Below are 19,793 nucleotides of genomic sequence, written 5' to 3' on the forward strand. Positions count from 1 at the left end.
CGTTCGTTGGAAGTGCCGAGGTTTCTGCGGGTATTTTGTCAGATTTGGGGGGGAGGGTTTGAAGGATGGTTGTTATTTTACTCTGAAAAAAAGTTGCTATTTGATTGCATCTAGCAACAGAGGGTACCTGGGTGGGGGAAGGGTTAGGAATTTTTAATAGGCTTTTAAAAATTTTGTAGGTCTCGCGGGACGAGTTGGAGGCAGATTTAATTTTTTCCTCATAGAAGGAGGCCTGTGCTGACTTTCGGGCTAATTTATAGATATTCATTGATTTTTTATATTCTTCTTTGATAAGTGGGTCCCAGTTTTTTCTCCATTTGCGTTCTTGGACTTTGCAATTTTTTCGTAGAATCCTGAGTTCTTGGGAATACCAGGGGGATTTAAAAGAAGTGCATTTTTTCTTTAGATATTTCTTAGGAGCGACTTGATCTAAAGTTGAAGTGAGCCAGTTGTTAAACATTTTGTCGGATTTTTCCGGGTCGGGATCTGCGGAGGGGGCAGAGTGGATTACATTTTGCGTCCAATTTTCAAATGATAATTTGGACCAAATTCTTTCCTGTTGTCTGGGAATTGGGATCTGGGGGGTGTCAGGAGTAATCTGCCAAATAAAAGGGATAAGGAAATGATCTGACCATGGAAGGGGGTGTGGGTGAGAGATTTCTAGATTGTGAAGATTGGTGAAGAGTGGATCTAAAAGATGTCCTTTGGCATGAGTTGCTTCGGAGTTTTTGAGTAGGAGGTCGAATGCTTTTAATTCTGAAATTATATCTCCGGCAGCTTTATCTTTATTATCCTCAAAGTGGAGATTTAAGTCTCCCAGAAGGAGAAAGCTGGAGGTCGATGTGTCAGTGGAGATGGTGGCCTCTAGCAGTGAACTGACAAAATTTCCTAGGCTGGCGGGAGGACGATAAATGAGAAATCCCGAAAGGGTTTTATTGGGATTTATTTGGAGAGAAAAGTGGATATTTTCGCAGTCCTCTATTCCTCCATCTTGTATCCTACAGGTAAGAGTGTTTTTATAAACAATCGCTAACCCTCCTCCTTTACCCTTAGTTCTATTTTGGTATAGTATGAGGTAGCCTGCGGGTAGCATGTTGACGATGTCGGCTTCGGAGTGGGGCGTTAGCCACGTTTCCGTAAGGAAAAGGACATCTAATGTCATATCCTGGATAAGCTGATTAATTTCTACGGAATGTTTAGATGCGGATCTACAATTCAATAATGCTAGGTTGACTGATTTAGTTGCATGGTGTTTCCCTCTAGTTTCGTCAGAAGGTAGCGGTATGGGGGAGAGGGTAGATACGGTCGAGCGGTATTGAAGAAGATGATCCCTCGAGTATTGTAGTCGCTTTTCTCCAGATTTGGGCATAGTAAGTGGCCCTGTGCCCGGCCTTGCCCGGACGGGCCCAGACGGGCTTGCCTCTGGCGCGCCTCCGGCGCGCCATCGGCGCGCCCGCTGTGCCCGCCCGCTGCGAGGACGAGAAGAGGACTTCATTTTATGGGGAATGGGCCGAAATCGCCCAGCCACTAGAGCGCTGTCCAGGCCCCTATCTAAGATGGCGGCCGTGGATTGAGTGCCTCGTGGAGAGTTAACAAGGCAGACCGGGAGCCCTAAAACTGCTTCAGGTCGTGCAATTAATCTGCACGAGGAAGCGGCTCAATCCGGTTGGAATTACAGGAATAATGGGCAATATTAAAGGTATTTTCAAAATCACAATAAAAACGAAGCTATGCAATGTTAAAAAGCACGAGTGCTGGTAAAACTTTTTGTTAGTCAAAACGAGCTTTGCAGGCTAATTAATAGGAGCAGCAATTATTCAGCTACTCGAACTCTAGCCTCCCGGCTTCTGCCTCAGGAGGGTACAATCATTGCCACATATGCCACACTTTATCTTTAACAATGCTTGTTGTAAACTGGAGACTCGTCTGCCGCTGACAGGCTATTGGTTAGAAAATGCAAGCCCGCTAAATGGACGCAACGCTCGTATACAAGCACTGTTAACGATGAAGTGCAACGTATGTGGGAGGCTGTCAAAACGACAAAAATAAACAAAAAGTAGTGCAGTGAAACCAAATACATTACCCAAACTGAAAGGATCCATGTAGCAGGGGCAATCTCCAGGGCTGGGACAAAACGCCCACAAGGCAGGACAAATTTACCCTGTGCACCAACCAAAACAATGGAATTTATAAAGGCACGCCAAGCAACCAATCAAAAAGCGGTAGGCGTGTTTTAAGCCATAGAGGAATTACTAAATGCCTCGCAGAGCAGCGCATGTGTGCTGCCTCTGGGCTCGACCTAAAAACAGTTATACCGATGTCAGGCTAATATTTTCAGACTCCATTAATTTCTGCAGATCCCCAGAAAGCTGAATAGCCAACTCCAAAGGTCGCTTTTCAAACACCAGGCACCAGTACAACCATCCCAACACATCATATAACTCATATCGTAAACATGAGAGTACAGAATGGATAACATAGAGGAAATACTGCAAAGCACAGAGCTTAGTAACCTGTGAGTTGGAGATTGAAACTATACGATGGCATGGACAAGCTCTCTCAGCTACTGGTGATGAGAAAGTCTGCAAGCTATTTAACAGAGGTGAGAGGGATGAAAGGATCGATGACTCACAGTTGTCCAGCTAGATCTGGGGAGCTATGGGCAAGCCTACCGAAGGGTCTCAGGAGGCAGGAGGTGTGAGACCCTACTACACAAACATACATTCTGAGCAAGGGACTAACGGGAAAGCATAATGGAACGCAGAAAGAGAGCTGCAAGGCCCGCAGACCGTATTGTGCAGACATCCACCATGGGTTATAAGTAAGAAGAGGTTGAGGAATGCTGCAGGACCTCGAGCAAGGAGGGATTTAAGGGTTAAAGTTCACACTACTGAGGGCTACTTGCGTCTTGGAACTGGTATTTACATTTGAGCACTAGTGCGGTTCACCTGAACCTGCCCCACATTGAACCTTGTAACTCATTGGAATTTTAAATTCACTAATTACCCGGCGTTGGTTTTATAAAGCGCATCACCCACTTTGCACTGGGTTCCACTTCGTTCACTCGCACCACTTGGACTTTCACACAATACAATCACAACGGCACTTAAGGTTCATTTCTGGCCTCCTCTTTTTTTCTCCTTTTTTTCCCCTTTTCCTTTTTCGCCTCTTGCTTTTCTTTCAGAAAAAAGAAATGTTGGATATAAAGTGTTCAAACTCACCCGGTTTTCTTGGATACTTACCTACATAACTGTTAACTCATCTGACACATCTTGAATTGTAAATTTATATATAGGTGTGAATTATATCATTGTCTATCCTCTGTCATAATTAACACATATGACACAAGCTATTTTCCATGTTGTCTCCAGCCCTGAAGAAGTCTAGGGTTTTACAACCCATTGACGAAACACGTGTTGGCTGGCTTGTTCGAGAACACCTCATTCAAAACGAACATTACCAACTAATGACATCGTTGTCTTCACTTGAGAATAACAGACACTGTGTTGTACTGTTTATTTACTCTTTTGTGTGTGCATAGGACGTGTTGCATTTTTTTAGTCGGACCACCTGGTATCAATTTTGGGGGATCAAGGGTTTTTCCCCCCACCTGTGGCACCGCATTAATTTGTCTTCTCCAGCATAATTACCTCCATGTCAATGGTTAAGCGCCGTTTGAGAACCTGTAAGAATTAACACCCCCCCCCCTTTCAGCCTGCTTTTTTATTTATTTGGTAGTTCACGTAGCAGTATTTGGGAACAAAAGCCCTACTGCTGTGCCTGTGTTACTTTGTCTCCCGCTCACTCGTCAAACACGTGGAGGAGCGGGTTACCTGCACTGGCAGGTGGCACACAGTGTGCAGAGGCGCAACTAGAGCCAAATTTCGGAGGGGCTACTAAAATGTGGGGTTGAGGGCTAATTCTTTCGGCAATATGCATAGTGGAGATACAGCAGTTTTAAGAAGGGGTGAAAACATAACAAAGACTCCTTAGCAAGTAAATGGTCTTTTAAAGACCTATGAAGTACTCGGTGCGGCTGTTTGTGTGAGAAGGAAGCTGTCTCAGCCCGGGCTGTCGCACGGGGGGGTGGTGGCTGAAACCCTTTCAGCCCAATGAGCGTTGCACTGCTGACTGTGGGTGTACAGTACCAAAGGCAATGCCAGGGCTCACAACCCGGCGGTTCCTTCCTGCAGCCCATAGCTCCTATTCGTAATCTGTTGTTTTTGCTTAGCTCCCAAAAAGGTTGCTAAATAAAGAAACAATTTAAACAAGAAATGGTTCTGTCAGGTAGAACAAGCGTTAGTTGGGGATGCTCAAAATGCAATCTGGAAAGTATTCTCTGCAACACGCAACATATGAACAATCACTCAACACTTAAAGAATAAGCACTGAGCTATCTTACTCGGCACTTAATGAATAAGAACTGAGATGAATGGTTTGGTGATGTTATTTATATCAGAATTACTTCATTCAATGATATATACAATACAATGGTAGACTGTCAAGATCAATTATTTACAAGAATACAAAGTGAGTAGGGGTGACAATTGTGCACAATGCTCAAGTGGTGTACAATATATACAGTGAAATCATGGTTGTTTACATATATACAAATCTAATGTAGGGCCAGAAACTGATTTAAATCCAGAAATTCTTATCTTGCGTAGTATAGAATCCCGGAAGTACTGGACCTTGCATAAGCGTCGACGTTTCAACCCAATGGTGCCCCAGTTGATGGTCACGGCGGCTCTTCCTCAGGACAGGTAGAAGAGGAGGGGGGAGGTTTGGCTGACAGTCTGAAAGACAATGCGATGCATGTGTGAAAGAGACTACAGGTGCATGAACTGATTACACCAAGTACGAGGGGCTGAGCTACTCACTCTCTTGGCAGCCGGAGGAGTCTCAGCCTGGAACACTGGGGCGCGAGGTTATTCTGTACGTGTCCCCAGGAGTAACAATCTGTGGGCGAGGGGAGGTTCTCAATTAGGTATTGTTCAAAATGCTCTCATTACGGATTAGTTAAACTCCTAGAAAGGTGTGCCAGAGCGTGAGTGTTGAAGTGCCTAACTACGAGCGCCCCGTCGGCAGGCGTGGTTACGTGCTTCAAGTTAGTGCAGTTAAGCCTAGACATGTGTTGAGGCAGATCAGAGCGTGTACTGCAAAGACGGCGTAGGGGAAATATCCAGCCTCTGGTGATCGGTTTCGAAGCGGGGCATATCTAGCTTGTTAACGAGTCAGTAAAAAGGAAGCATGCAGTGATCTGTTTAAAAACCGGAATTATTTTGGTGTGGTAATACGGGCTGGTTAAGTTACAACAAGCGCCGTGGGTCAGATGCATGGTGTCGTTAAAATGGGGAACCCATCCCTCAGACGCCTAACCCTTTCAATAGTGCGGTAACATGAATAATAAAATCAGAGGTTAGATACAAGCGCAAATGGCTCCGATTTAGCTGCGCTGGGGTCCCGATTCAAGCGTGCATTCTGTCACAATCGTTGCCAGAGGCTCACCTCTATTAGGAGATTAAGTAACTGGATAGACGGTCCGCGATCCCATCCATCTTCTGCTAAAAGTCAGACTGGATGGCGCGCGGTGATCATCGGGTAATATGCCGAAAATGACGTGGCCGTGAAGCCGCGTGCACGTCGCAGCTGGGCTGGGTTGCCTAGGAACGACGTAAGCGTCCTTTCCTGTATCACGCACTCTGCGTGAGAGCGGGCGCTGTCTGAAGGTGTGTGCTGACAACGCTTCATGAAACCTAGATACAAGTGATATAGGTCATTGCATCCATAGTCCAGCCGGGTGGTCTGGGCTAGGAAAGATTATACAATAAAGTGGAGACGACCTAATATTCTCGGTGTTGACAAAGTAGGGGTCATTCAATCAGTGATGTACACGGGTCACAAAGACTGCATAACCCATGCGAGTATGTTGCTTATGCACAGGGTTATGAAAACCTATAGAGACTTGAACCTGGTTGTGGGGCAACACATTTGTAGTTGTAGCGTTTGTCAATGCGGTGTTATAGATGTGCATACTCAAAGCAGGTATTGGCAGTACATGTGTAGTTATAACATTGTTAAAGTGGTAAAGACCACCATAAACACTAGTCGGTTATTCACACACGCCGTCTTTGCAGTACACGCTCTGATCTGCCTCCACACATGTCTAGGCTTAACTGCACTAACTTGAAGCACGTAACCACGCCAGCCGACGGGGCGCTCGTAGTTAGGCACTTCAACACTCACGCTCTGGCACACCTTTCTAGGAGTTTAACTAATCCGTAATGAGAGCATTTTGAACAATATCTAATTGAGAACCTCCCCTCGCCCACAGATTGTTACTCCTGAGGACACGTACAGAATAACCTCGCGCCCCAGTGTTCCAGGCTGAGACTCCTCCGGCTGCCAAGAGAGTGAGTAGCTCAGCCCCTCGTACTTGGTGTAATCAGTTCATGCACCTGTAGTCTCTCTCACACATGCATCGCATTGTCTTTCAGACTGTCAGCCAACCCTCCCCCCTCCTCTTCTACCTGTCCTGAGGAAGACCCGCCGTGACCATCAACTGGGGTACCATAGGGTTGAAACGTCAACGCTTATGCTAGGTCCAGTACTTCTGGGATTCTATACTACGCAAGATAAGAATCTCTGCATTTAAATCAGCTTCTGGCCTACATTACATTTGTATATATGTAAACAACCATGATTTCACTGTATATATTGTACACCACTTGAGCACCGTGCACAATTGTCACCCCTACTCACTTTGTATTCTTGTAAATAATTGATCTTGACAGTCTACCATTGTATTGTATATATCATTGAATGAAGTAATTCTGATATAAATAACATCACCAAACCATTCATCTCAGTTCATATTCATTAAGTACCAAGTAAGATAGCTCAGTGCTTATTCTTTAAGTGTTGAGTGATTGTTTATATGATGCGTGTTGCAGAGAATACTTGCCAGATTGCATTTTGAGCATCCCCAACTAACGCTTGTTCTACCCGACAGAACCATTTCTTGTTTAAATTGCAACTTACCCCGGTTCTGAGGGACACAGGGTTACCCCTTTATGGGAAACATCCTTTACCACGCGGATTTTACTCCGCAAGGCTTTAACAACGCGTCCATTACAACGCAAGTGGTAACCACGACTTGCGTTGGAGGGCGCTAGAGGATTAAGAATAGTATATTTACTATTCCAACACCTTCCCTAGTGTCCACAGGGACTGGTGTTAGAATAGTAAATTATACTATTCTCAATCCGCGCCCCCAAAGCAAGTCATGGTAACGACTTGCGTGGTAAGGGACGCGTTGTTAAAGCACGCGTTGTGACGGTACGCGTCGTACTGTCATACACCTTCCCTCTTTATATTTAATAGCTAAATGAAGAAAGCCCCCCTCGTACAGCTAAGGAGTATGGTCAATGGTTTAGATGCTGTGCGATAAATGGATTTAATCAATTACGTTCCATCCGCAAAGTTCGTGATTTTTACTTCATGAGATGTATTTAACAGCATGAGGTGGGTGTAAATAAAGACTGAACAAGGTTGGACTGAGCCAAGAACCTTGGGGGCTCCTGTCCTCAGCTTTTTGAAGGCAGACTGAAAAGTTTGAAGCTGTATCGCCTGGTGCTGATCACACAACTTAGACTTACAACACTGTTGTGTTTCCCCTTTGGTGCCCACCTCCGCCAGGTTTGTGTTCAATATATCATGGAACACTTTATCAAACGCGTCAATTGCGATTTCACTGACATAATGTTGTGTCATCTCACACCATCACTTTTTCTGAATTCCACACCATACATCAGGCAATCCCTTGGATTCAGTGGAAGGGGCTTCTTTCTTTCTTAATTCCCTAAACTGACTTCAAATGTCAGATTCTTTTTAAGTTCAATTCCTCCTGGCTCTATTGCTCCCACTCAAGTCGAGCAGAACAGTTCAAACTTTTTTCTTCCCAAAGTCTTTTGACAACCTGTTCTCCTTCAGTTAATCCCAATGTATCACTCTCCTAAAATATCAACTGATGCTTCTGGTAACTGCGCGAGCACACTGAAACCTGGGTTTGTGGAAAAGAATTGGTGCAAAAGCAGATTTTTAATATTCCTCAAGAGTTTATCGACCTACGACAAAGGTACAAATGGTGTCGGCATCTCAGATCGACCTGGCACTACACAAGCGCACAGAATCATGGGAAGTGTGACCCCTACCGTCACCTCTCAAGGATGCCACTAAGGTGTGACAGGTGGGATTCTCGAGATATAAGCTTGAAAAGCATGGTGACTGGTTCATGCTCAGAACATATTACTATCACCTCAGACACAGAGGAACTCATTTTAACAATTCTCACAAGCCCTTTGAACCACGCGTGTTTCTGATTCAAACCCCCGTTCCCTGGCGGTGCTGCCACTGACTAGGACAGCCGTCTCTGCTCCGGTCTTTACCTGCTGGCTTGGGTGACCCTGGACTCCACACATTCCTTTTGCCAGGGCTGAGTAGGTTTTGGTTTCACCAGGGATTATGAACTCTATAGAATCTATGATCCTGGAAAGAAGAAAAGACAAACTGAGGTCAGCTCACAGGAGGCGTGCGTCACAGGGATTTACAGACAATGTGAGAACAGTGAAGAGGGAGACAAAGGTTTGAGAGAAAGTTGAGAGATAGAAGAAAAGGAAAAGTGAATCAAATGTATAATGAGGGGGAAAGAGCCGAAGTAACGGAGAACAAGTCACAAACGAAAAGAACCCATCTAGGAGGGGTGCAGATGAGAATCACAAGCAGAGCAAGGGCCAGAGATTCTTCCAGGAACGAGGGGTGAGTGACCCGCAGGAAAGGGGTTAAAATACACAAGGGTCAGTGCCCGGGGTGAGGGGTAAGTGACCCGCAGGGAAGGGGTTAAAATACACAAGGGTCAGTGCCTGGGGTGAGGGGTCAGTGCCCATGGTGAGGGGTCAGTGTCCAGGGTGAGGGGTCAGTGTCCAGGGTGAGGGGTCAGTGTCCAGAGTGAGGGGTCAGTGCCCGTGGTGAGGGGTCAGTGTCCAGGGTGAGGGGTCAGTGCCCGGGGTGAGGGGTCAGTGCCCGGGGTGAGGGGTCAGTGCTGAGGGTGAGGGGTCAGTGCCCGTGGTGAGGGGTCAGTGCCCGTGGTGAGGAGTCAGTGCCCATGGTGAGGGGTCAGTGCCCATGGTGAGGGGTCAGTGCCCATGGTGAGGGGTCAGTGCCCGTGGTGAGGGGTCAGTGTCCAGGGTGAGGGGTCAGTGTCCAGGGTGAGGGTCAGTGCCCGTGGTGAGGGGTCAGTGTCCAGGGTGAGGGGTCAGTGTCCAGGGTGAGGAGTCAGTGCCCATGGTGAGGGGTCAGTGCCCATGGTGAGGGGTCAGTGCCCATGGTGAGGGGTCAGTGCCCGTGGTGAGGGGTCAGTGTCCAGGGTGAGGGGTCAGTGTCCAGGGTGAGGGTCAGTGCCCGTGGTGAGGGGTCAGTGCCCATGGTGAGGGGTCAGTGCCCGTGGTGAGGGGTCAGTGCCCGTGGTGAGGGGTCAGTGCCCATGGTGAGTGGTCAGTGTCCAGGGTGAGGGGTCAGTGCCGGTGGTGAGGAGTCAGTGCCCATGGTGAGGGGTCAGTGCCCATGGTGAGGGGTCAGTGCCCGTGGTGAGGGGTCAGTGTCCAGGGTGAGGGGACAGTGCCCATGGTGAGGGGTCAGTGCCCGTGGTGAGGGGTCAGTGCCGAGGGTGAGGGGTCAGTGCCCATGGTGAGGGGTCAGTGCCCGTGGGGAGGGGTCAGTGCCCATGGTGAGGGGTCAGTGACCATGGTGAGGGGTCAGTGTCCAGGGTGAGGGGTCAGTGCCCGTGGTGAGGGGTCAGTGCCCGTGGTGAGGGGTCAGTGTCCAGGGTGAGGGGTCAGTGTCCAGGGTGAGGGGTCAGTGTCCAGGGTGAGGGGTCAGTGCCCGTGGTGAGGAGTCAGTGCCCATGGTGAGGGGTCAGTGCCCATGGTGAGGGGTCAGTGCCCGTGGTGAGGGGTCAGTGTCCAGGGTGAGGGGTCAGTGTCCAGGGTGAGGGGTCAGTGTCCAGGGTGAGGGGTCAGTGCCTGTGGTGAGGGGTCAGTGCCCGTGGTGAGGAGTCAGTGCCCATGGTGAGGGGTCAGTGCCCATGGTGAGGGGTCAGTGCCCATGGTGAGGGGTCAGTGCCCGTGGTGAGGGGTCAGTGTCCAGGGTGAGGGGTCAGTGCCCATGGTGAGGGGTCAGTGCCCGTGGTGAGGGGTCAGTGTCCAGAGTGAGGGGTCAGTGCCTGTTGTGAGGGGTCAGTGTCCAGGGTGAGGGGTCAGTGTCCAGGGTGAGGGGTCAGTGTCCAGGGTGAGGGGTCAGTGCCCGTGGTGAGGAGTCAGTGCCCATGGTGAGGGGTCAGTGCCCATGGTGAGGGGTCAGTGCCCGTGGTGAGGGGTCAGTGTCCAGGGTGAGGGGTCAGTGTCCAGGGTGAGGGGTCAGTGTCCAGGGTGAGGGGTCAGTGCCCGTGGTGAGGAGTCAGTGCCCATGGTGAGGGGTCAGTGTCCAGAGTGAGGGGTCAGTGCCCGTGGTGAGGGGTCAGTGCCCGTGGTGAGGAGTCAGTGCCCATGGTGAGGGGTCAGTGCCCATGGTGAGGAGTCCGTGCCCATGGTGAGGGGTCAGTGCCCATGGTGAGGGGTCAGTGACCATGGTGAGGGGTCAGTGACCATGGTGAGGGGTCAGTGTCCAGGGTGAGGGGTCAGTGCCCGTGGTGAGGGGTCAGTGCCCGTGGTGAGGGGTCAGTGCCCGTGGTGAGGGGTCAGTGCCGAGGGTGAGGGGTCAGTGCCCGTGGTGAGGGATCAGTGCCCATGGTGAGGGGTCAGTGTCCAGGGTGAGGGGTCAGTGTCCAGGGTGAGGGGTCAGTGTCCGTGGTGAGGGGTCAGTGCCCGTGGTGAGGGGTCAGTGTCCAGGGTGAGGGGTCAGTGCCCGTGGTGAGGGGTCAGTGCCCGTGGTGAGGGGTCAGTGCCGAGGGTGAGGGGTCAGTGCCCATGGTGAGGGGTCAGTGACCGTGGTGAGGGGTCAGTGCCCATGGTGAGGGGTCAGTGACCATGGTGAGGGGTCAGTGCCCATGGTGAGGGGTCAGTGCTGAGGGTGAGGGGTCAGTGCCCGTGGTGAGGGGTCAGTGTCCAGGGTGAGGGGTCAGTGCCCGTGGTGAGGAGTCAGTGCCCATGGTGAGGGGTCAGTGCCCATGGTGAGGGGTCAGTGCCCGTGGTGAGGGGTCAGTGTCCAGGGTGAGGGGTCAGTGCCCATGGTGAGGGGTCAGTGCCCGTGGTGAGGGGTCAGTGCCCATGGTGAGGGGTCAGTGACCATGGTGAGGGGTCAGTGTCCAGGGTGAGGGGTCAGTGTCCATGGTGAGGGGTCAGTGCCCGGGGTGAGGGGTCAGTGCTGAGGGAGAGGGGTCAGTGCCCGTGGTGAGGGGTCAGTGTCCAGGGTGAGGGGTCAGTGCCCATGGTGAGGGGTCAGTGCCTGTGGTGAGGGGTCAGTGCCCATGGTGAGGGGTCAGTGCCCATGGTGAGGGGTCAGTGCCCGTGGTGAGGGGTCAGTGTCCAGGGTGAGGGGTCAGTGCCCATGGTGAGGGGTCAGTGCCCGTGGTGAGGGGTCAGTGCCGAGGGTGAGGGGTCAGTGCCCATGGTGAGGGGTCAGTGCCCGTGGTGAGGGGTCAGTGCCCATGGTGAGGGGTCAGTGACCATGGTGAGGGGTCAGTGTCCAGGGTGAGGGGTCAGTGCCCATGGTGAGGGGTCAGTGCCCGGGGTGAGGGGTCAGTGCTGAGGGAGAGGGGTCAGTGCCCGTGGTGAGGGGTCAGTGTCCAGGGTGAGGGGTCAGTGCCCATGGTGAGGGGTCAGTGCCCGTGGTGAGGGGTCAGTGTCCAGGGTGAGGGGTCAGTGCCCATGGTGAGGGGTCAGTGCCTATGGTGAGGGGTCAGTGCCCGTGGTGAGGGGTCAGTGCCCATGGTGAGGGGTCAGTGCCCATGGTGAGGGGTCAGTGCCCATGGTGAGGGGTCAGTGACCATGGTGAGGGGTCAGTGTCCAGGGTGAGGGGTCAGTGCCCATGGTGAGGGGTCAGTGCCCGGGGTGAGGGGTCAGTGCTGAGGGAGAGGGGTCAGTGCCTGTGGTGAGGGGTCAGTGGCTGTGGTGAGGGGTCAGTGCCCGTGGTGAGGGGTCAGTGCCCGTGGTGAGGGGTCAGAGCCGAGGGTGAGGGTTCAGTGCCCGTGGTGTGGGGTCAGTGTCCGTGGTGAGGGGTCAGTGCTCATGGTGAGGGGTCAATGTCTGTGGTGAAGGGTCAGTGCCCAGGGTGAGGGGTCAGTGCCCGTGGTGAGGGGTCAGTACCGAGAGTGAGGGGTCAGTGCCCAGGGTGAGGTGTCAGTACCGAGAGTGAGGGGTCAGTGCCCGTGGTGAGGGGTCAGTGCCCGTGGTGAGGGGTCAGTGCCCGTGGTGAGGGGTCAGTGCTGAGGGTGAGGGGTCAGTGCCGGTGGTGAGGGGTCAGTGCCCGGGATGAGGGGTCAGTGCTGAGGGAGAGGGGTCAGTGCCCGTGGTGAGGGGTCAGTGGCTGTGGTGAGGGGTCAGTGCCCGTGGTGAGGGGTCAGTGCCCGTGGTGAGGGGTCAGTGCCGAGGGTGAGGGTTCAGTGCCCGTGGTGAGGGGTCAGTGTCCGTGGTGAGGGGTCAGTGCTCATGGTGAGGGGTCAGTGTCTGTGGTGAAGGGTCAGTGCCCAGGGTGAGGGGTCAGTGCCCGTGGTGAGGGGTCAGTGCCCAGGGTGAGGGGTCAGTGCCCGGGGTGAGGGGTCAGTGCCCAGGGTGAGGGGTCAGTGCCCGTGGTGAGGGGTCAGTACCGAGAGTGAGGGGTCAGTGCCCAGGGTGAGGTGTCAGTACCGAGAGTGAGGGGTCAGTGCCCGTGGTGAGGGGTCAGTGCCCGTGGTGAGGGGTCAGTGCCCGTGGTGAGGGGTCAGTGCTGAGGGTGAGGGGTCAGTGCCCAGGGTGAGGGGTCAGTGCTGAGGGTGAGGGGTCAGTGCTGGTGGTGAGGGGTCAGTGTCCAGGGTGAGGGGTCAGTGCCCGTGGTGAGGGGTCAGTGCCCGGGATGAGGGGTCAGTGCTGAGGGAGAGGGGTCAGTGCCCGTGGTGAGGGGTCAGTGGCTGTGGTGAGGGGTCAGTGCCCGTGGTGAGGGGTCAGTGCCCGTGGTGAGGGGTCAGTGTCCGTGGTGAGGGGTCAGTGCTCATGGTGAGGGGTCAGTGTCTGTGGTGAAGGGTCAGTGCCCAGGGTGAGGGGTCAGTGCCCGTGGTGAGGGGTCAGTACCGAGAGTGAGGGGTCAGTGCCCAGGGTGAGGTGTCAGTACTGAGAGTGAGGGGTCAGTGCCCGTGGTGAGGGGTCAGTGCCCGTGGTGAGGGGTCAGTGCCCGTGGTGAGGGGTCAGTGCTGAGGGTGAGGGGTCAGTGCCGGTGGTGAGGGGTCAGTGCCCGGGATGAGGTGTCAGTACCGAGAGTGAGGGGTCAGTGCCCATGGTTAGGGGTCAGTGCCCGGGGTGAGGGGTCAGTGCTGAGGGAGAGGGGTCAGTGCCCGTGGTGAGGGGTCAGTGCCCAGTGTGAGGGGTCAGTGCCCGTGGTGAGGGGTCAGTGCTGAGGGTGAGGGGTCAGTGCCGGTGGTGCGGGGTCAGTGCTGAGGGTGAGGGGTCAGTGCCTGCGGTGAGGGGTCAGTGCCGAGGGTGAGGGGTCAGTGCCCGGAGTGGGGGTCAGTGCCCATGGTGAGGGGTCAGTGACCATGGTGAGGGGTCAGTGTCCAGGGTGAGGGGTCAGTGCCCGTGGTGAGGGGTCAGTGCCCGTGGTGAGGGGTCAGTGCCGTGGTGAGGGGTCAGTGTCCAGGGTGAGGGGTCAGTGCCGTGGTGAGGGGTCAGTGTCCAGGGTGAGGGGTCAGTGCCCGTGGTGAGGGGTCAGTGCCCGTGGTGAGGGGTCAGTGTCCGTGGTAAGGGGTCAGTGTCCAGGGTGAGGGGTCAGTGCCCGTGGTGAGGGGTCAGTGCTCGTGGTGAGGGGTCAGTGCCCGTGGTGAGGGTCAGTGTCCAGGGTGAGGGGTCAGTGCCCGTGGTGAGGGGTCAGTGTCCAGGGTGAGGGGTCAGTGTCCAGGGTGAGGGGTCAGTGTCCAGGGTGAGGGGTCAGTGTCCAGGGTGAGGGGTCAGTGCCCGTGGTGAAGGGTCATTGCCCGTGGTGAGGGGTCAGTGCCGAGGGTGAGGGGTCAGTGCCCATGGTGAGGGGTCAGTGCCCGTGGTGAAGGGTCAGTGTCCAGGGTGAGGGGTCAGTGCCCGTGGTGAGGGGTCAGTGTCCAGGGTGAGGGGTCAGTGTCCAGGGTGAGGGGTCAGTGTCCAGGGTGAGGGGTCAGTGTCCAGGGTGAGGGGTCAGTGCCCGTGGTGAAGGGTCATTGCCCGTGGTGAGGGGTCAGTGCCGAGGGTGAGGGGTCAGTGCCCATGGTGAGGGGTCAGTGCCCGTGGTGAGGGGTCAGTGCCAGTGGTGAGGGGTCAGTGCCCGTGGTGAGGGGTCAGTGTCCAGGGTGAGGGGTCAGTGTCCAGGGTGAGGGGTCAGTGCCTGTGGTGAAGGGTCAGTGCCCAGGGTGAGGGGTCCTGGTAATGTTGGGGCGCCCAGTGACCCCCCGCCGCCCGTGTGTACCGGACTCCCTCTTTGCCCAGGGTCACACGGTGCGCAGTGTATGAATGAATGAATGAGCTCCAGTACCTGTGGGCTGCCCCCCGCTCACCTGACACAAGGACGCCTTTATTTCTGGTAGGCGCAGGGACACTGGGTGATTGGCCCAGGATCACAGGATGCTGCGCCGACGCCGAGACTCCAGTCCGGCTCCCCGAGTCTAAGGTCGGCCGCTGTGGCCGCTGCGCCACAATGCGCATCCCTCCCATGCACAGATGCGTCACCCGGCGGGGGGTGGGGGGGTCCGAGCAAGGCTTAGTGTCGTGGCCTCATTTGTTACGTTTGCTGCCCCCCCTCTTCTTGCATTCCTTCTTATGCACCCCCCCCCCTGGTCCCACTGCGCATGCGCATCGGATGCCCTGCTGAGCACCGAGCATGCCCCGATGGGGCCCACAGGCTCAGCATCAAAGGCATCAAACTCATCTTATTCACTTCTTGAGTTTTCCTGCTTTGATGTAGCGCCGACGCGGCTCGGGGGCCTCGGAGCGCTTTACGCTGGAACAGAAAAAACAAACATCATAAAGGGAACATCAGAGAGAGTCACCGAGGAGGAGTGAGAACCAGGGGGGGGGGAAGGAAGGAGAGTGAGACACAGAGGAGGAGTGAGAACGAGGGGGGGGGGGAAGGAGAGTGAGACACAGAGGAGGAGTGAGAACCAGGGGGAGGAAGGAGAGTGAGACACAGAGGAGGAGTGAGAACCAGGGGGGGGGAAGGAAGGAGAGTGAGACACAGAGGAGGAGTGAGAACCAGGGGGAGGGGAGGGAGAGTGAGACACAGAGGAGGAGTGAGAACCAGGGGGGGGGAAGGAGAGTGAGACACAGAGGAGGAGTGAGAACCAGGGGGAGGAAGGAGAGTGAGACACAGAGGAGGAGTGAGAACCAGGGGGGGGGGAAGGAGAGTGAGACACAGAGGAGGAGTGAGAACCAGGGGAGGGGAAGGAAGGAGAGTGAGACACAGAGGAGGAGTGAGAACCAGGGGGAGGGGAAGGAGAGTGAGACACAGAGGAGGAGTGAGAACCAGGGGGAGGGGAAGGAAGGAGAGTGAGACACAGAGGAGGAGTGAGAACCAGGGGGAGGGGAGGGAGAGTGAGACACAGAGGAGGAGTGAGAACCAGGGGGGGGGAAGGAGAGTGAGACACAGAGGAGGAGTGAGAACCAGGGGGAGGAAGGAGAGTGAGACACAGAGGAGGAGTGAGAACCAGGGGGGGGGGAAGGAGAGTGAGACACAGAGGAGGAGTGAGAACCAGGGGAGGGGAAGGAAGGAGAGTGAGACACAGAGGAGGAGTGAGAACCAGGGGGAGGGGAAGGAGAGTGAGACACAGAGGAGGAGTGAGAACCAGGGGAGGGGAAGGAAGGAGAGTGAGACACAGAGGAGGAGTGAGAACCAGGGGGGGGGGAAGGAAGGAGAGTGAGACACAGAGAAGGAGTGAGAACCAGGGGGAGGGGAGGGAAGGAGAGTGAGACACAGAGGAGGAGTGAGAACCAGGGGGAGGGGAAGGAGTGAGAGTGAGACACCGAGGAGGAGTGAGAACCAGGGGGAGGGGAAGGAAGGAGAGTGAGACACAGAGGAGGAGTGAGAACCAGGGGGAGGGGAAGGAGGGAGAGTGAGACACAGAGGAGGAGTGAGAACCAGGGGGAGGAGAAGGAGGAGAGTGAGACACAGAGGAGGAGTGAGAACCAGGGGGAGGGGAAGGAGGGAGAGTGAGACACAGAGGAGGAGTGAGAACCAGGGGGAAAGGAAGGAAGGAGAGTGAGACACAGAGGAGGAGTGAGAACCAGGGGAGGGGAAGGAGGGAGAGTGAGACACAGAGGAGGAGTGAGAACCAGGGGAGGGGAAGGAGGGAGAGTGAGACACAGAGGAGGAGTGAGAACCAGGGGGAGGGGAAGGAGGGAGAGTGAGACACAGAGGAGGAGTGAGAATCAGGGGGAGGGGAAGGAAGGAGAGTGAGACACAGAGGAGGAGTGAGAATCAGGGGGAGGGGAAGGAAGGAGAGTGAGACACAGAGGAGGAGTGAGAACCAGGGGAGGGGAAGGAGGGAGAGTGAGACACAGAGGAGGAGTGAGAACCAGGGGAGGGGAAGGAGTGAGAGTGAGACACCGAGGAGGAGTGAGAACCAGGGGGAGGGGAAGGAAGGAGAGTGAGACACAGAGGAGGAGTGAGAACCAGGGGGAGGGGAAGGAGGGAGAGTGAGACACAGAGGAGGAGTGAGAACCAGGGGGAGGGGAAGGAAGGAGAGTGAGACACAGAGGAGGAGTGAGAACCAGGGGGAGGGGAAGGAGGGAGAGTGAGACACAGAGGAGGAGTGAGAACCATGGGAGGGGAAGGAAGGAGAGTGAGACACAGAGGAGGAGTGAGAACCAGGGGAGGGGAAGGAAGGAGAGTGAGACACAGAGGAGGAGTGAGAACCAGGGGGGGGGAGGAGGGAGAGTGAGACACAGAGGAGGAGTGAGAACCAGGGGGAGGGGAGGAGGGAGAGTGAGACACAGAGGAGGAGTGAGAACCAGGGGAGGGGAAGGAAGGAGAGTGAGACACAGAGGAGGAGTGAGCACCAGGGGGGGAGGGAGAGTGAGACACAGAGGAGGAGTGTGAACCAGGGGAGGGGAAGGAAGGAGAGTGAGACACAGAGGAGGAGTGAGAACCAGGGGGACGGGAAGGAGGGAGAGTGAGACACAGAGGAGGAGTGAGAACCAGGGGGGGGAGGAAGGAAGGAGAGTGAGACACAGAGGAGGAGTGAGAATCAGGGGGAGGGGAAGGAAGGAGAGTGAGACACAGAGGAGGAGTGAGCACCAGGGGGGGAGGGAGAGTGAGACACAGAGGAGGAGTGTGAACCAGGGGAGGGGAAGGAAGGAGAGTGAGACACAGAGGAGGAGTGAGAATCAGGGGAGGGAAGGAGGGAGAGTGAGACACAGAGGAGGAGTGAGAACCAGGGGGAGGGGAAGGAAGGAGAGTGAGACACAGAGGAGGAGTGAGAACCAGGGGGAGGGGAAGGAGGGAGAGTGAGACACAGAGAAGGAGTGAGAACCAGGGGGAGGGGAGGGAAGGAGAGTGAGACACAGAGGAGGAGTGAGAACCAGGGGGAGGGGAAGGAGTGAGAGTGAGACACCGAGGAGGAGTGAGAACCAGGGGGAGGGGAAGGAAGGAGAGTGAGACACAGAGGAGGAGTGAGAACCAGGGGGAGGGGAAGGAGGGAGAGTGAGACACAGAGGAGGAGTGAGAACCAGGGGGAGGAGAAGGAGGAGAGTGAGACACAGAGGAGGAGTGAGAACCAGGGGGAGGGGAAGGAGGGAGAGTGAGACACAGAGGAGGAGTGAGAACCAGGGGGAAAGGAAGGAAGGAGAGTGAGACACAGAGGAGGAGTGAGAACCAGGGGAGGGGAAGGAGGGAGAGTGAGACACAGAGGAGGAGTGAGAACCAGGGGAGGGGAAGGAGGGAGAGTGAGACACAGAGGAGGAGTGAGAACCAGGGGGAGGGGAAGGAGGGAGAGTGAGACACAGAGGAGGAGTGAGAATCAGGGGGAGGGGAAGGAAGGAGAGTGAGACACAGAGGAGGAGTGAGAATCAGGGGGAGGGGAAGGAAGGAGAGTGAGACACAGAGGAGGAGTGAGAACCAGGGGGAGGGGAAGGAGGGAGAGTGAGACACAGAGGAGGAGTGAGAACCAGGGGGAGGGGAAGGAAGGAGAGTGAGACACAGAGGAGGAGTGAGAACCAGGGGGAGGGGAAGGAGGGAGAGTGAGACACAGAGGAGGAGTGAGAACCATGGGAGGGGAAGGAAGGAGAGTGAGACACAGAGGAGGAGTGAGAACCAGGGGAGGGGAAGGAAGGAGAGTGAGACACAGAGGAGGAGTGAGAACCAGGGGGGGGGAGGAGGGAGAGTGAGACACAGAGGAGGAGTGAGAACCAGGGGGAGGGGAGGAGGGAGAGTGAGACACAGAGGAGGAGTGAGAACCAGGGGAGGGGAAGGAAGGAGAGTGAGACACAGAGGAGGAGTGAGCACCAGGGGGGGAGGGAGAGTGAGACACAGAGGAGGAGTGTGAACCAGGGGAGGGGAAGGAAGGAGAGTGAGACACAGAGGAGGAGTGAGAACCAGGGGGACGGGAAGGAGGGAGAGTGAGACACAGAGGAGGAGTGAGAACCAGGGGGGGGAGGAAGGAAGGAGAGTGAGACACAGAGGAGGAGTGAGAATCAGGGGGAGGGGAAGGAAGGAGAGTGAGACACAGAGGAGGAGTGAGCACCAGGGGGGGAGGGAGAGTGAGACACAGAGGAGGAGTGTGAACCAGGGGAGGGGAAGGAAGGAGAGTGAGACACAGAGGAGGAGTGAGAATCAGGGGAGGGAAGGAGGGAGAGTGAGACACAGAGGAGGAGTGAGAACCAGGGGGAGGGGAAGGAAGGAGAGTGAGACACAGAGGAGGAGTGAGAACCAGGGGGAGGGGAAGGAGGGAGAGTGAGACACAGAGAAGGAGTGAGAACCAGGGGGAGGGGAGGGAGGGAGAGTGAGACACAGAGGAGCAGAAGAAGAGGCAGAGCAGGGGCAGTAGAGGGTCCAGCAGGCAGGAGCCTCGAACAGCCGCAGGTGGAGAGGTCACGGGGTCAGAGGGCAGAGCAGTCACACTCACCAGGTCAGTGGTCTCGCTCCACCTTGGATGTTATTGATGTCCCAAAGGATCTGGCCTTGCTTACAGGCTATAAAAGCGCCCCTTTCTCCTCTGTTAGGGACCGAGATGGCGCGAGTTTTGTTGCAGCCAATACTAGGAGAAGCAGCGACCACTGTTGGGGTGAAGGCCGCAGGGTCACCCCTGTCCGCACCATTGATTCTGTGCAATCATTCCCACGACACTCTAAGGCGTCATCTGTAATGCAAAGACTGGATCAGGAATGGCCACACTAGCAGGTCTTAGTGTCTGCTAGAACAAGGACCCCTTAGAGCATGCCCGCGCTTTAGAAGCAAACACATTTAAATTCTTCCAGTTCCGTGCTTTTATGGGCTTTCATTTCGGCATTTGAGATTCTTGCCTTGAAGTCGCCACTATTATCATTTGGGAGTTCCTTCCTGACTCCAGGATACTTTCAACCGTGTCAAATATC

The 19,793-nt window shown here is 54.9% G+C and overlaps 1 protein-coding gene across 1 annotated transcript in view; it reads right to left on the reverse strand.

Annotated features, from left to right (window-relative positions):
• Positions 1 to 14,957, reverse strand: part of LOC144770956 (uncharacterized) — a 60,910-nt gene extending 45,953 nt beyond the window's left edge. Inside the window, exons 1-2 of the mRNA XM_078655803.1 lie at positions 14,765 to 14,957; positions 8,448 to 8,547 (exon numbers count right to left, since the gene is read on the reverse strand). The gene's annotated coding sequence lies outside the window, so the exon portion shown is untranslated. The remainder of the gene's footprint in view (positions 1 to 8,447; positions 8,548 to 14,764) is intronic.
• Between the last annotated feature and the right edge of the window lie 4,836 nt (positions 14,958 to 19,793).

Source organism: Lissotriton helveticus, chromosome 7 (assembly GCF_964261635.1).
Source record: "Lissotriton helveticus chromosome 7, aLisHel1.1, whole genome shotgun sequence".
NCBI classification, from domain to species: domain Eukaryota; kingdom Metazoa; phylum Chordata; class Amphibia; order Caudata; family Salamandridae; genus Lissotriton; species Lissotriton helveticus.